The sequence below is a fragment of the Cavia porcellus genome, unplaced genomic scaffold (assembly GCF_034190915.1).
Source record: "Cavia porcellus strain 051 isolate PalLab524CR breed Dunkin Hartley unplaced genomic scaffold, mCavPor4.1 scaffold_38, whole genome shotgun sequence".
In the NCBI taxonomy this organism is placed as follows: Eukaryota; Metazoa; Chordata; class Mammalia; order Rodentia; family Caviidae; genus Cavia; species Cavia porcellus.
This window is the reverse complement of record NW_026947521.1, coordinates 644,942-660,973: the sequence shown is the minus strand read 5'-3', so window position 1 is coordinate 660,973 and position 16,032 is coordinate 644,942. Positions and strand designations below refer to the sequence as shown.

The 16,032-nt window shown below is 51.5% G+C and overlaps 1 protein-coding gene and 1 long non-coding RNA gene across 7 annotated transcripts in view; one reads left to right on the top strand and one right to left on the bottom strand.

Moving 5' to 3' along the window:
- Window positions 1-11,672, bottom strand: part of Fam81a (family with sequence similarity 81 member A) — a 44,880-nt gene extending 33,208 nt beyond the window's left edge. Inside the window, exon 1 of one of the 6 annotated variants that reach the window (XM_063243602.1) lies at window positions 11,531-11,672. The gene's annotated coding sequence lies outside the window, so the exon portion shown is untranslated. The other 5 variants (XM_063243603.1, XM_063243604.1, XM_003463509.5 and 2 more) reach the window with 5 other exon arrangements.
- LOC134474816 (uncharacterized) lies at window positions 11,037-14,546 on the top strand. Its single transcript, XR_010045676.1, has 2 exons — window positions 11,037-11,348; window positions 11,790-14,546. It is a non-coding gene; the product is annotated as an uncharacterized LOC134474816 (long non-coding RNA).
- Window positions 14,547-16,032: the final 1,486 nt, after the last annotated feature.

Sequence of the window (16,032 nt, the reverse complement as noted above, 5' to 3'; positions counted from 1 at the left end):
TGTGCCCACTTCCCGCCTCCCCAGCACCCACTCCGCTCCTCCCGTGCCAAATTCTACAATCACTCAGCTGTGTGGACAGCCAGCATCCAGCTAAACTACTTGTGTTGGTGAAAGAAGGACTGTCCAAATGCACCCAGCGTGTCTAGTTTCCAGAGCTGATGTGTCCAGCACACTCAGGCCAAAGGAAGGACCACGGTTAACAGCAGGGGCTGTCCTTCCGGTCACCACAGGGCTCACATGGAAGAAGCAACTCCCAACTATGTGCAAAGGGGACAAACACAGCACAAGCAGCCAGCCCTGCCGCCTTCCTGATGGCCAGATCACCCCTCCCTGCCCCAACCGGAATTCTGGGAAGCAGGTGTGCAGTGTCTGGAAGACTGGGCTGGGATATCTGAGGACACGGCTGGCAGGATGGTTCTAAGAAGGGTCAGCAGGAAGCAATACACAATCAAGGCCCCACATGGCCAGAAAGGCGAGGGGCATCCTTAGGCCAAAATGGCCATGCTTGGTCACACCAGGCTGGAGGCAGATGGTGCTGACACTCATCCTTAACACCTCCATCTTAGTGATTCTGCTCTCATTATTGAGACTAAATACTGAACACCCACAGTTATAGGGAGGACAGTTTATTTAGCTTCCAGTTTGTAGAAGTTTCAGTCCATAATCAACTGGCTACAAGGCAGGCTGTCACAGCAGAAAAGCATCATGGAGGAAAACAGTGCATGGTGGAGAGAAGGAGAAGGAGAAGGAATGACCACAGTTCTTTCTATCCCTTATACCTTATCCAGGCTACTTAGGGCGAGTGGTACTCCCACCCTTAATCCTAGCATCCTTGCTATAACACCTAGATATAGGCTGTAATAGTCTACCCCTGGCACCCCAAAGACTCATGCATATTCCTCTATGCAGAAGGCATTTTTTCCATCTCCAAGAGTTGCCAACGTTCTAAGAGTTTCAGCATTGTTGAAAAGTTCAAGTACCAGGCTGCCTCTGAGACTGAGGGCAAACTTTGCTTCAAACCCTTGTACAAATGAAAAAAAAAAGTTATAAACACTTCCAAATTCCATGGCACAAAGTAGACATTTCCATTCCAAACAGGAAGATAACAAGGAGTGGGAATCCAGCAGGGCAAACATTAAATCCCATAGCTCCACTTCCAGCATCCCCAGCAATCTGTGGCAAGGGGTGAATGCCAAAGGCTCGGCAGTCCCGTCCCATGGCTCTTCTGGCAGTTGTAGCTTCCACAGTTTCTCTCTTGGGCCAGCTCTGCTCCCTCCTTGCAGCTTTCCTCAGACTCCTGGACTCTCCAAACTTCTGAGGTCTCCACTGCACCTCCAGCTTCAAACTCACAGCTTCACACACTGCCCTCTCAGGGGCACACTGCCCAGCCTACTAGGCTTCCTTCTGAAATCTGGGTAGAAGCCTTCCTGATCCCACAACTCTTGTATTCTGCAGGCACCTAAAACCAGAGCCACATGGATGAGGCCAAGGTCTGCCACCACCTGGAGCAGTAGCTAGCCTTCGTGCTCTCTTGGCTGTAGGGGTCCAGCACCTATGAACCAAATCTGAGGGCAACTTCCCTAGGATGCTGTCATTCTGGAGCATGGTGCTCTGGGGCTCGCTTCTCAAAGCAAAGTCCTTCACCTGTGCAACGCAGGCTGCAGAGTCCTGTGTGTCCTTGTGATGCCCTCAGACCATCTTTTCTGTTCTCCTGTTCCTTCTCAGCAATCAAGGTCTCCTCCACTCTATCTTTGCACTCCACAGCTTTACTGGAGCTTCTTTTCTGGCCAAATTCACATTTTTAAATCATTCTGCTGGGCTCTTAATTCTCAACACAGATCTGGCTAAAACCCTCCATCAGCAGCTGTGCCACAGCCTTAATATTAGACTACCTTGACATTTCTTCTGCCTAGTTAATTAGGCTGCTGCCCTTAATCTCAGTATCAAGGAAAGTCTCTGGACATGAGCAAATCGCAAATTTTCTGGCAAGCCATATCACGTATCATCTGGAGTCCAGCACTCAATGCAGTCTTCTTCCCAGCAGAAACCTTCTGAGCCTGGTGTTTACCAGCAGGATTTCTGTCAGCCTTCTGGTCTCCTGAGCTGTAACCAGAATCTCCCATGCAGAACAGCTTAAGAGGTGCCAGTGCTACTTTTTCAGTTGACATCTCCAAACCTTTTCAAACTCTTCCCATAAGCCAAACCCAAAGGTTCCTAAACCACATGGTCAGGTGTGGTCACAGCAACTACCCCAATCCGCTGGTATCAAATTCTTTCTTATCTCTCAAGATAAAATACTTGACACCCAGAATTAAAGGAGGAATGATTTAGTTTGGAGTTTGTAGAGGTTTCAGTCCATAATCAGCTGGCTACAAGGCAGGATGGCATCACAGAGGAGAAACAGCTCATGGTGGGCAGAAGGCAGCAAAGCAATGAGAAATGACCACAGCTCTTTCTGTTCCTTACATCTTATCCAGGCTACTCAGGGCTGGCAGCACGCACACCCCTAATCCCGGTGCCCCTAATCCCAGCACTGCACCATGAAGTAATCCCTGCATCACACACACTAGGTCCAGCCACCTCTGAAAAAGCCCCACCCATGACTACATGAGGCTCTGGGGGACATCGAGACACAGCATAACAGCCTCAACATTTTTTCAGCCCTATATTAACCCAGGAATCCCTCAACCATCTCGGAGAGGGTAAGGCAGAGATTTCATACTAGAAATCTTGTTATGTTAGCACCCTCAGAATAGTGGAAAGAAAGAAATAAAAATGTAAATAGTGCTACTGGGTACATTTGTATTCTGCTTTCCTTATTTTCTTTCTTTCCTTTTATTTGTTTGTTTTGAGACAGGGACTCGGTATGTAGTTCAGGCTGAACTTGAATTCACTATGTAGCCTCAAACTCTTGGTGATCCTCCTGCCTCAGCCTCCCAAATGCTGGGATTTACAGGTGTGTGGCACCATAACCACCGTTATTTTCTTTTTTTTTTAATTTAAGGAGAAAAAGAAAAAAAATAGAAAAAGGGTACAAGTTATACAGAATTTCAGAAAACATAAACAGTAGGAAATCACTAGTTAATAGATTACATATTGTTATCTTAGAAATAGTTGTTCAAGTTACAAAATTAAAGCATGTAAAGTGGACTTTCAAACAGTGAGACTGCAAACAGTTTTGTTCAATGATCCAACAAAACTCAGTAATATGGTTATCTATCTTATACACTTAAATATACATGCAGTTATATTCTTTAGAGCACTTTCTTTTCCTTTCTTTTGTACAATGACAATTACACATTTTGGGTTTTATTACACCCACAGTTCTTATTACTGTTTTTTGAAGAGAGTAAAACCAAATGTGACATAGCAGAACAGAGTCAGTCAAATCAAAAGGATGGACATAATAGATAATGTAAAAACAAATACAAGGTGATCAACAATGGTTACCATACTGCCTCTTGCTATCTTAAAAAGAATTGCCTATATCATCAGCTATAATAAAATTGAAAAAAACAGTAAAGAATAAAACCAAAACATCGGAGACATTACAGGGCTTTAAAAGAAGATAATAGTCAACCGGAATGGACGTCATAATGAATCTTATTGTCTTCACAGTTTTGCCTATACTTTCGAACTTGGTACTATCAGGCAAAGCAGAATAGGGAAAAATCAGTCAGAGAAGACGGTGAGGGCTATACAGGGTTTCAAATCAAGTTAATAGGAAATCAAAGAACCATCGTTATTTTCAAAATACTTTAATTAAGTGCATGTTTTTACAATGACAAAAATTTAAGTGTACTTGAAAAAGGAATAAGCCAATAAACAGACACTATACATACAAACACACACACCAGAAATCATTCACTTAGAGCTATTGAAATCAAGACATAGAGCTGGGTATGGTGGCATATATCCATAATCCCAGCACTTGGGAGGCTGAGGCAGGAGGCTTGCCTTGAGGTCAAGGCCAGCCTCAGCTATACAGTGAGTTCAAGATCAGCCCAAACTGCATAGTGAGACCCTATGTTGGGAAAAAAAAAAAAAAACCCAGGCCAGGTTTAACATCTCCACAGCCCAGCACCCGCACGAGGGCATCAGTTTTCACTCACACACGGGGCTTGAGGAACAGATGCATCAGCAGTGCAGCACTCTGAAAGCCCCCGTCCTAGAGGGAGACCGACCCTCTTCAGGGTTCCACGACAGACACTTCCCCTGTCCTTTGTGGAAACAAGCCTAACTCCATCTCATAAGACTTGCCTGCCCAAGGGAACTCAGTTGAAGACAGGAAGGTGACTTTGTTTGATAAAATTGGGTTTCAGAACTGGGCATGAAGGCACACACCTGCAATTCCCACATTCTGGAGGCTGAGGCAGGAGAATCGCTTGGAGTCTGAGGCCAGCCAGAATTACACAGGGAGACCCTCTATCAATGCCTCCTCCCAAAAAGCCACTTTTTAAAAATGGGTTTTAGAGTGTGTAAACCATTCACAGTGTTTTCCAGCCATGGCAGCAACCACCACACAGCTGACAGAACCCAGGGAGACTGAACAGCCGGGTGGCTCTGGCCCGGTCCACAGAGGGTCACACACAGAGCCCAAGGACCCACGGCACCATCACGGGAGGTACCTTCACGCCCTTCTCGGCTCAGAACAACGTCAACATTCCATGGAGAACCTCCACCAAAACAGGCTGCTTTTTGTTCTCGTCTATTAATAACAGCTGTTTTGAAATGCTATTTAAGTCTTCTATTGTTATGTGAGCTGTTCACAGATCCTGTGCCCAGCTGAACTGCTTGGGGCAGCAGAGATCCCGAGTCCCCCTGAAGCCCAGCTGATTGCCCCTCTGACCTGCCTTTTTGTTTCTCTGATCCGGAGAGGCCCATGGCCTCCCTGCCTGACTGCAATCTTCTGGGATCCTCGGCCCATCCGAATCTGTGCGCCTGGCAGCCGGCTCTGGCCACCCTGCTGCCGGCCAGGCCCTCATGCACGCGCGCACCCACACCCGAGCACAAGTGTCTTAATATTACTTTTATCAACAGCTATATTTGGCAACTTTTCTCTGTTGCATTAGAGAAGACATATTCCCAAATGTTACAAGGGAATCTGCCAAGTGCAACAGCTAGAACAGAAAAAAATATTAAAAGCCAGGGTAAACTCTGCCTGTGCCTCAGACTCTCAGGGTTCCAGCATGGGAGAGCGGTTGGGCTCCAGGGGCAGCCGCAGCTCCCGCCTGTGGGGACCTCAGGCAGGGTCAGGAGTTTGGAAGACAGATCTGGGTGCCCCAATTTCTCTCCTCACTTGGCCTCCTCTGCCCAGTGCTCCAGTCTTGGAGACCCAAGCTGGGCACATTAATTTTATAACTAGAGATCGCAGGGGAGGATTCGAGCTCTTCCAGAGATGATTAAAATGGGGGGGGGGATCAAATCAACAAAGAAAACAAGCTGAAGGCATCGGGGTTTCTGAATAACATCTTCCCGGTTAAACAATTTTAAGAATCCCATAATGCCAAAGCAGCCCCCGCACACCAGCGCCCACACAGACGCGCTCTTTCCTGCAGCCAAGCTCAGAGTGAGGCTGAGGCAGGAGTTCTGCCTTCTCTTCCGCAGCGGCTTTACCGGAGAGGTGGCGGTGCCCCTCATCTCCCAGGAGTGGAGGGCACATCCGTGGGGGCTGTAGGGCACCGGGGCAGCAGGGTGCACCTGACTCAAGGGAGCAGTTGGGGTTCCCAGCAAATTCCACCACACACCGCCCTCGAAGCTGACTCCTGATTTCCAGAACCTCGCTGCCCGCAGAGTCGAAAAGCTCTAGGCCTACTGATGCCTGTCAACTGCGCACTGCCAGAGACTTTCTTGATGTAGCAGACAGAGGAGCTTTTGCGCTGCTAACTGACCTCATTACCACCAAGAACTGTAGGGAGAAAGATGGAGAGAGGGCAAGAGGGAGAGACAAGCAGATCGGAAGCCCAGCTCAGGGATAGAAGGCTTGTCTGACATATACGAGGCCCTAGGTTCAATCTCTGGTACCTTGAAAGCTAACAAAGGTATAACCAAGAACCACTGAGCATGGAGAAGAATCACAGAGGACCCCCAAGTAGTAAAAAAGGATCAAGTTTCTTCTTCTAAAAAATCACCTATTTTTGAGTCAGCTGTGGTAGCAAACACCTATGATCCCAGGACTCTGGAGGCTGAGGCAGGAGGATCACTGCAAAAAAAAAAAAAACATCACCTCCTTTTTATATTAACAGTTCATAAAACATAAAATTATATCCAGTAAGCCAAAAAATAAAATAATCAAGATAGGAAGAAGAAGCTATCAAAAGAGTGAAAAGGCAGAAAGAATAAAAGAAGAAAGAAGAAAAGGCCAGGTGTGGTGGCACACACCCATCGTCCCAGCATTTGACAGGCTGAGGCAGGAGGATCATAGCAGATTCAAGGCCAGCCTGGGCAGCTTCATGAGAACCTGTCTCAAAACCAGAAAAAGGAAGAGGAGCAGGATCAAGTGGAAGAAGCAGGCCTGGGAAGGTGGCACTCATGCCCACTGCTCGCTCCGAGTGCCAACAGCCAGAAGGGCCACTGTTAATACGCGATGGGCAGTTTCCCCCTCGGCGACTTTCCAGCCCCACTGTGCTGCTTCTTCGTCTTGAAGCAGACACAAAGTGAAGATGTCATCAGGGAAAATCAGGTATTCCAAGACCCCTGCTCCAAAAGCCTTCTGTGAACCTCCAGACTCCAGGAAGGGCAAGGCATGGTCTCACACTGGCCTTTGGGCACCAATGCCAGCGGGCAGCTCTGAGGCTGCCATGTGTAGATGCTGTGAGTCCAAGGGAGGGCACATCCGCAAGGCACAAGGCAAGAGGGGCGAGGACCACCCCTGCAGTCCCAGCACTCAGGAGGCTGAGGCAGGATGGTTGGAGGCCAGCCTGGGCTATGCAGTGTCACTCGAGTGGTACAAACCAGGCAAGCCCACTGAGCAGAAGGTGGGGCAGCTTGCCATCCGAGAAAGCCTTGAGACTTGGAGGTGGCATCTCAGGGGGAGCTGAGTGAACTTGGCCCCAGGTGGGGAGGAAGCAGACAGATGAGGTGACTGTGCCTAGTACGTAGCAGACTTCACATCGCAGCTGCTGGGAACAGCAGACACCTGGGGACAGGACAGGGGGGATGGATGGAGGGGGACAGCACAGGGCATCACTCAAGGCTTGAGGCGCAGTGGAGGTGTCTGGGAGCAGCGGTGCCCAAGTGCCCAGTGCCGGCTACAGTGAGGACAGTGGCCAGCAGCCACCCCGGGAGCACAGGAAACAGCCACCCACGCCCAATGGAGGGTGGCCCCCAGGCTACCCGGCCCATGCCCTTCAAAAGAGTCAAGGTCACGAAGGACAGAATGCCTGGGGAGCCAGCCTGGAGGAAAGAAGCGCCACAGAGCCCGGGTCGGCTGCTGGTCTCAGTGGCTGGTTTTCTTTTCAAAAGATCCTTTCCCTTCTTTTTCCATCAAGGACAACTGGTGACACTCAATAAAGATCTGTGGGTTGGATATCAGTACTACATCAATGTCAAATCCGATCTTGACACTTGTTTTGGAAGAAAATGTCCTTTTTTTAAAGAAAAAAAAAAAACAAAACACATACTTGGGTAGCTAGGAGGAGCCGGGTACACCATGCCCTCATTGTTCTGAAGTGGCTCAGGGAAAAAAAATCACAACACAAATATGTGTGCTTTCAGGTCTACATGTGTGTGACACACACAGACACGGGGCAGCCAGAAAGAGAGGAGACAGTCCAAGAGCAGGGGGAGAAGGGGTGCCTGGGGCTGCAGGGCACAGACGAAGGCTGGGCAGGACAGAGTGGCCGACCTGCAGCGAGGGTTCCTCGAAGGAACAGGCAGTGTAGACAGGAAGATGGCAGGACGCAGAACAGCTGCACACGCAGAGACCCCCAGAGGGTCCAGCCCAGCAGTGAGGCCCAGCGTCCCCAGCAGTGAGGCCCAGCGTCCCCAACAGCCTCCTGTGCTGCATGAAGCAAGCTGAGTATTTGTCTCTTTCTGTGGAGCTGGGGATGGAACTCAGGGCCTGGAGCTCACAGAACATGCAAATCTGCCACCTAAAAACCCAGGTCCTCAGTCACGCCAGCCACACTGGGCAAGCAGCCTCACATGGCCTGTGGCTGCCACATGGGGCAGCACTAGTATAAAACACTTCCCTCGCTGCAGAAAGGGCGATGGGACAGTGCAGGCCTCACACAGTTTCCCTCGAGGAGGGCAAAGCCAGTGTGCAGGGGAATGGGGGGGCTGGGGCAGCACGGTGGAGACAGGGACCCGTAAACAGAGCGAGTTCCCACGGGGCCAGCAGCAGGGAGCAGGCCCTGCTGAGCCAAGGTCAGAGGCAGAGGGGCAGGAGGAGCCAGGGTGCAACCCTAGGCTTGTCTGAAGAAGGGCATAGAGACGTTTTATTTTGGGAACCAAGAGACAAGAGGAGGACAGCAAAGAGGACACAAGGAGAATGCAGAGCAAATGCAGGCCCGGGCTGCAGGCTGGAACGCTGCCCGTCCTTTTCCTCATGGGCGAAGGGAACGCTCGACAAGTTTAAGTGATGTCAAGCTCTGGGGTGGCCTGGACTCTACATGGATGTGGCCAGACTTGAGTGAGGTCAGAGCCAGACGAATTAGTGGCAGAACTAGGGTGAGGGCTTCTGCTAGAGGCCACCAGGTCCAGCTGGAAACAGACACACAGAGAGGGTGACCCTGGTAGGAAACAGGAAGGGGAGGAACCCAACCTGTCCCAAAGAGGGTTCGCCTGCAGACCTCCTGAGTAGCTGGCTCCTCCCACAAGCCCGGAGGAGGGAAGCTGCCAGGAAGGGCTTCAGGGATGCCAACAGCAAGTCAGCAGGGTCCTTGGTGCAAAGAATTAGCTAATCGGCAGAAGTCCAAGCTCCAGATCTTGGAGGTGGAAACATTTCCAAGCCTAAGCGCATCCTAGATGCTAGTGGTGGCTAGTGGCTAAGGTCAGTAGATCAGAAGGCCCTCTACACAACCCAAGGTTACCTGCAGGCAGCAAGGCAAAGAGAATGAAGCTGGTCCCTCCTGTCACCAGCTCTCTTATCACCACAGCGCGGGCCATGTCGACACCAAACTCCAAGTGAACAAGAGAATCACCAGGGCGCTGTTTTCTTTCTTCCTCCTACCTTCCCTGTTGCTCCTACTTCTTATTTTGTGGTTTGTTTTTAAAATAAGGATTTTGACGTTCTCACCCACCCTGATGATTCTAGTTTGGTGTACTTAAGATTCTAATGAGTCATGCTTTTCAAAACGATTCCAAGGAGCCACCAGGGTGTGAAGTAGGAGCCAGCGGGAAGCAGGAGGGTCCCGTTGGGGTTGGGGGTCAGACTGGGCTTGGCTGGGGCTGGGCTGGTGGTTTGCAGGTGGTACTGATGAGCATCTTTGCTCAAGTGAGAGGGCAGCAGAGAGGGTTGCTCTGAGAAAAAGTCGGGTGCCAGGGGAAGCAGAGGAGACTGTCATAGAGCTGGAAAAACAGATACACAGGAGTCTGGGTGCAGGCTGGAGTCACACTGCCCAGCGCCCGCAGTGAGGAGGCCGAGGAGTTTGCTAGGGGGATTCCAAGCATGGTGAGGTCTGGTGAGGTATAGCAGAGCTGAATTCCCAGCCCAGCCTGGAGGATTTTTCTTCGAGCCTCTGGATTACTGATGTGTAAACCATTAACAATTCCTAAGCCTCCAGGTAAACAAGCATGCAGAAGCCTTTTCATTAACTCTGATGCCTTTGCCCAACCCACGTTTTTAGACAGAGACAGTCAGATGTGGACGAACACACAGGATCTCCTTGAGGCTGAAAGTCACAAGGGGCCTGCGAGGCGGGGGACCGGGCCCCCTGGCGTCGCTCTGGGGGAACAGGGAAGTCTGCGATGGAGAAAGTGGAAAAGAGCCCGCGTGTCTTTTTTAGCACCAGTCAGTGCTAAAATTAGAAGAGGAACCACAGCCTATCAGACACTCACACACACATATGCCACGACGGAGCTCTGAACCCAGATACAATGTGCAAATCCTACAGACGGTTATCAAGAACGCGGCATATTTACTCTCTCGAACCTCGAATCCAGCATGTTTGTCATTGCTTCAGAGAAAGCAGCGCTCTGACATCTTTAAGCCAGTTTAGCATTATTTCTGATCGCTCCTATGAAATAATTCCTAACACCCTCATACACAGACTTTAAACTGAGGGTGCGCGCGTGCGCATTCTCTCTCTTACACACACACACACACACACACACACACACACACACATCCTCATGCTCACTGAAGAAATGACTCATTTAATTTGCTACTGCCAGCCACTACTGGGTTTTGATTTTACCTGTTCAAAGTTTCCTATGAGCTCAACTACAGAAAAGAAGTACTCGGGAGCCTTAACCCGGATTCTGCTCATGACTTGGGGGCACCCGGAGGTTTTGACCGTGCATTTTTAGAAGCCACTCTGCAGACCTCAGCCTGCTCTCCCCGCATTTTCCGCAGGGCAGTAACACCCCTTGCCACTTCGGGAATCGGTTCCGGGAAACCCCTCGCCAAATAAACACGCAGACCCAGCATTCGTCGAACCGAACCGTACTTTGGGCCGTCCCTGGGCTCGCGGCACCATGGCCCAACACACCTGCACAGGACCCCAAGCCCCTTCGGTCTAAAGGGGAGCTGGGTTAACCCACCCAAGGTCACTCGGCCCCGAGAGCGGGATGCGGACGCGCCCCTGCCGCGCACCGCCCCGCGCCGCGAGCGTCCCCGGAGCCCCTGCCGGTCCGCGAGCATGCAGCCCACGCCACACCAGTGCGCCCCGCGCCCAGCTCCACCCTCCGGCCAGCATGCGGTTCACCGTGGGTGAGGCGCGGCGTCGTCCCCGGCAGGCAGCCGGGCGCGGCGCTCACCGGCGCGGGCCGCTCTCAGGCGCGGCGGGCTCTGCGGGCTCTGCGGGCTCGGGGCTGCAGCCGCGCCGCGGGGAGCGCCGGCCAATCAGCGCGCGCGGCCGCGGCTGGCGGCGGGAGGGGCGCGGAGGCCCGCGTTGCCTGGACGCAGTTGCCAGGCACCGGAGCCTAGGCATCCCCGCCCGCCCGCCGCGCCTCCCCCCACTGCGCGCTGCGCCCGAAATAGCCGCTCGGCGTGGCTGCCCGGGTCCACCGCTGGGCGGGGGGCTGCACTGCGCTCGGGAGGAGGAGAGCCCGGGGCTGCAAAGGGAGGCTCCGCTGAGCCCCGGCATCCCGCTCTTACGAAACCTCCTGCCCACAGAGACAGTGCCCCGCCCTTCCCGCCCGGAGCTAGGGAGGAGCGCGCGCGGGCGCACGCCCCACCTGTGCAGGTGAGCGAGTCTAGGGCCCCCGGGTCACCTTGCGGCGCGCAGCCGGGGCGCCTCCCCTCCGCGCGCCGGCTCCGCGTCCCGGGCTCCGCGCGCGGCTCCCATGCCCTGCTCGCGTGGGCGGCTGCGCGCTGGGGACCCACCTCCGCCTGCCGCGTTCGCCTCGCCCCCAGGGCTCTACTTACCCAGACGTCGGGCTCCGCGCCGAGCGCCCGGCTCCCCATCCCCGGGAGGGGAGGGAGAGCGTGACTCAAGGAGGGACCCGGCTGCGAGTCCCGGTGCGCGCAAGTCTGTGCGCGCGCGCGCCTGTGCGCGCTCTTGGGTATCCCGCGGCTGAGTCCTCGCCTGGGAGATCGGGTAATGCCCCCGCGGAGGGCTCCTTCATTCAGTCTGTAGCGTTTACTGAACGTCTGCCAAGCGCTGGAAACTGTGTTTATTCCTAAGACACAAAGGAAGACGAGGGGGAAGGCGCGCGCGAGACTCTCTCTCGGAGCCTGCGGCTTGGCGACACTCATCAGGGGGACCTGTGTGGACACACCGCAAAGTACCTGCCGCTGGCGCTGAGCGGCCGGCCGGCTCTGCGCCCTGGAACGTGGACCTGGACCCCACAGCAACCCGTGCGCCCTGGAAAAGCTCCGAGACTACTGCTGTCCTCCTCGCCGTTTATCTGCTGAAGTCTGTGTCATCGTGATGACTGTGTTACTCGACTTCCCTGGGACTTTCTGCCACTTCAGATAGATGTGAAGCAGAAGCAATTTGCCACCGTTTCTGAAAGGACACAGGTGTCACCAGGAACACCTGTCCGAACCAGGGGTGTATTCTCTTATCCCCAGCAGGCTCCCCACTAGGATAGGGTCAGCCGAGCTTTGTATCCCTTCATGTGGTGCACCACCTGGACCGGAGACTTCTGGGGGTCTTCAGATCGTGACGTGGGTATTTCATCTGCTGCAAGATTCCCACAGCTCAGGGGAGAAAAGCTGAGGGGCCCTGGTCACGTGGACACAACCTCTGTTAATTTCCTTTTTACGATTTATGCTGATTTGGATAGGGAGACAGCTCGGTAGCCAAGTTCCTGCTTAGCATGCATAAGGCCCCAAGTTCAATTCCCAGTGCTAAAAGAAGAAAATAAGCGCCAAGTAACATAAACAGAACACCAGCATTGTTGCAAATCCACTCACAACGAGAAAATGTAGCTACAGTTCTTTAAACACAGGAGTCCTGCAGCAGCAAGGGAGACTCAAAATCAAGCCTCCGACATCCCACTTCTGACCAACTTCTTTCTCTCTTTCCAAGCAATTTGTTCAGAATTCTAAGAGAGTTGACAGTGAATGCACAGGGGTGTAAGCTTGCCCTAATTTCTTTCCCACCTTTTTCTATTCCTGTAAGATACATTGCAATCGAGTATCCATTTCTCCAGAATTATTTGTATTGGAGCTCATTATGAGAAATAGATTTCTCTCTCTCTCTCTCTCTCTCTCTCTCTCTCTCTCTCTCTCTCTCTCATTAAACAATCCATAATTGCCAATTACTTTATGCTGGTAGTTTGCTAAACGGGATTCATCAAAAAGAGTAAGTACAAACTTGCAGGCAGGAACGTTACTCACCAACCAGCGGTTAAATGTAAATAATTTGCGCAATGTACACGCTGAGCCAGTGGTGGCGAACCTTGGCGCTTGTGCCGCAGGGGGCGCTCTTTCTCAGGTCGAATCGCAGGGTTGGCTCTTCGCAATCTGTAAGTGGGTTTTGGGTTGCAGTTTGGACACTCATCTCTCAAAAGCTCAGACACTGGCACAGACATTGTCAAGTTTCTGGTTCTTCGTTTTGTTTTTAATTTATCGCGTGGCTGGGCCCTGGTCCTGTGTCTGCGTGCCCAAATCCTGAAGATGAAACGTCCAGGTCAGTTCTGGAAGCTTTATGGCTTTAAGGAAGTCTCCAGTCTCACCTGCCCTACTTTGGTCTAAGATGATTAATACTGAAACAGGGGCGTGTAGATGTCACGGGACACTAGCTCTCCATCACCAGAGATCTGCTGGGGCGCCCCAGCCCACGCAAGGACAGGTAACCATGCGTTTGGCAGATCCCTAAAAACGAATACTACGTTTTCAGTGGAGATACTTATTTTAAGTGTAAATAAAAGTTTTTAAATATTCACATTAATAAATGTGAAAACAATAAAGGAAGGGGAAAGGAGTGTACAGGACAGGTATGAGGCCTGCAAGCAGGGCCCCCTCGGTGAAGTTGAGGGTCCTGCGTGGGCGAAAACTTCCGTAAAACGGAGAGGCCCGGAAGGGGCTTCGTCATCTGGTCCTGTCCTCAGCTGTCCCCCGCGGGCGTGGGGCGCCCGCTCTGTCTGGAGGGTATGTTCACCCAGATATCGAGGTGCCAAAGAATGAACATGGTCACAGGGAGGGACCCGAAAGAGGAGGAGGAGGGGACCCCAAGGGGCGTAAGGAGGACGCAGAGTCGGGGCTCACATCCGAGGATGCTGGGGAAAGGTCTCTAGGACGGACGTTTGCAGCTGATCTGGGGACCTGAAAGTCACTGGGGGCGTCTAATGAGTATTTTTCCGTCATCAGATGGCTGTGGGCTTGAAATGTCAGCTGGGGGAGACAGGCTTGTCTCTCTTTAGAGAATTTCTCGGTTATGGTGAAGGCCACAGGCGGCACCCGCAGACTCAGCACAAGCGGCCTTCAAGGTAGGGAGTAATGGTCTTCGCCTTTATGTCTACTGCTGGGGAGAACGGGAAGCCTCTTACATTGTTGTGCTTGGCATCGTGGCACATGCCTGTCATCCCAGCACTCTGGAGGCTGAGGCAGGAGGATCCTTGTGAGTTCGAGACCAGCCTGGGTTACAAAGTGAACTCAAGACCAGACTGAACTGCATAGCGAGACCCTGTCTCAAAAACAAAGCAAAACAAACAAATAAAAAACATTATTGCTTACCGACTGACAATCTGAACTCTACCATTCATTTCATTATCACCATATCTGTTTCCTTTTTTAAATGTTTCATTGTTTAGGAGAAATTTGATATTGAGCTAAGGCAGGGCTCAGGCTTTGGGAACGCTACTCTCTTCACAAACTAAAAATCTGTATCAACAACCAGCTAGCGCACATATTATTCTTCATGGCTCTCTTTGGTTTTGTTGATATTAGTAACATAATTAAAGAAATACTTTTCTCCTCTTCTGTGGAAACATAATGGGTTTTTCATGTTTTGAATATTTAATAGCTGGCTTATTTTGCTAATTTCTTTCATGAATAGGCTAGTCCTCTTAAATATTGTTTTTCTTATGACTTTGTTGCTGTCTGTTTATTACAGAATGTTTTTTTTGAGACAGATTCTCACTATGTAGTCCAGGCTGGGTTTGAACTCACAAGAATCCTCCTGCCTCAGCCTCCCAAGTGCTGGGATTGTAGGTGTGTGCCACCATGCCCAGTTCCACAAAGGTTTCTTAAAGGACCTACAATTCAGGCACAACCAGCTGGGGAAGCTTAAACTATCAGGAAGACCTTTCCGGGAGCACCTGGCATACAAAGAAGGACCAGCCCATCTTCGGGATGTAGTTTTCAGCACACACCTGAGACTCAGTGCTACTTCCCGTGTGTGACAGAAAGACTATTCGCAGGGCTTGTGGCCAGAAGCTCTAGAAGAACCTCAGAATTAAAACAGACTCACCCTCAGGTGGCTCCTGACATCACCTGAGGTCTACACAGCAAGCTCCCACCAGCCGACCTCCCATCCAGGTTTCCTGCTGAGCAGTACATTATTGGATGGTGAGCATGGTAGGTGGGGGATTAAAAGACAGCCTTCCTTTCTGTGCAGCAGCAGGAGGAAGGGCCGTGCCCACTGGCACAGGTGTGGGACGGAGTGCCATGTAGGTCCCACTGAAGCCAGGCACAGAGCAGGATTTTCGACCCTGTCTTTGTGGAAAGGTTCCTGTGTGGTTAACCTTGGATTCTCCGCACCAGTCTCATTTCTGGGAGTGCTGCGTTCAACTGTGGTTTCTCTCAGCCCCTAGCTCTGGGGCACCCCTTTGGACTTACACCCAGGATGAGTGCCTTGCTTGCCACTGCTGGTGCCAGGTCCCCTGCCAATGTTTAAAGGCATTATTTTATTCCTTGTGACCATTCATGGGTAAACAGCCCAAGGCCTCATGTGGTTTAACCCAGGTCCCATGTCAAGAAGTGCCAGAGCTGCAGTGGGACCTTGGACACCTCTGATGTCATAGCCATTGCCTTTCATCAGGTGGCCACTTGCTCCCAAGACCACCTGAGCTAAGGACAAATTTCATCTCCAAATTGGGCATGGTGGTGCACACCTGTAATCCCAGCACTTGAGAGGCTGAGGCAGGAGGATCACCATGAGTTTAAGGCCAGCCTGGGCTACTTAGAGACCCTGTCTGAGAGACAGAGAGAGAGAGAGAGAGAGAGAGAGAGAGAGAGAGAGAGAAACACCAACCCTCTTCAGTGAAAACTGAATAAATATTATTTCCTTTCCCCCTTCCTTCCCCCAAGAGCAGTACATACTGAAGACTAGGAATAATAACCCATAAAACATTATTGAGAGGCCAGTTAGTCTCCATAATATCCCACTTGAGTATCTTCTTAAATAAACTAAAGCGAATTCTTTAGAAGGATGTGCATGCCAACAAAAGATGACAGGGAACCCACAGAAGGTCATTCAC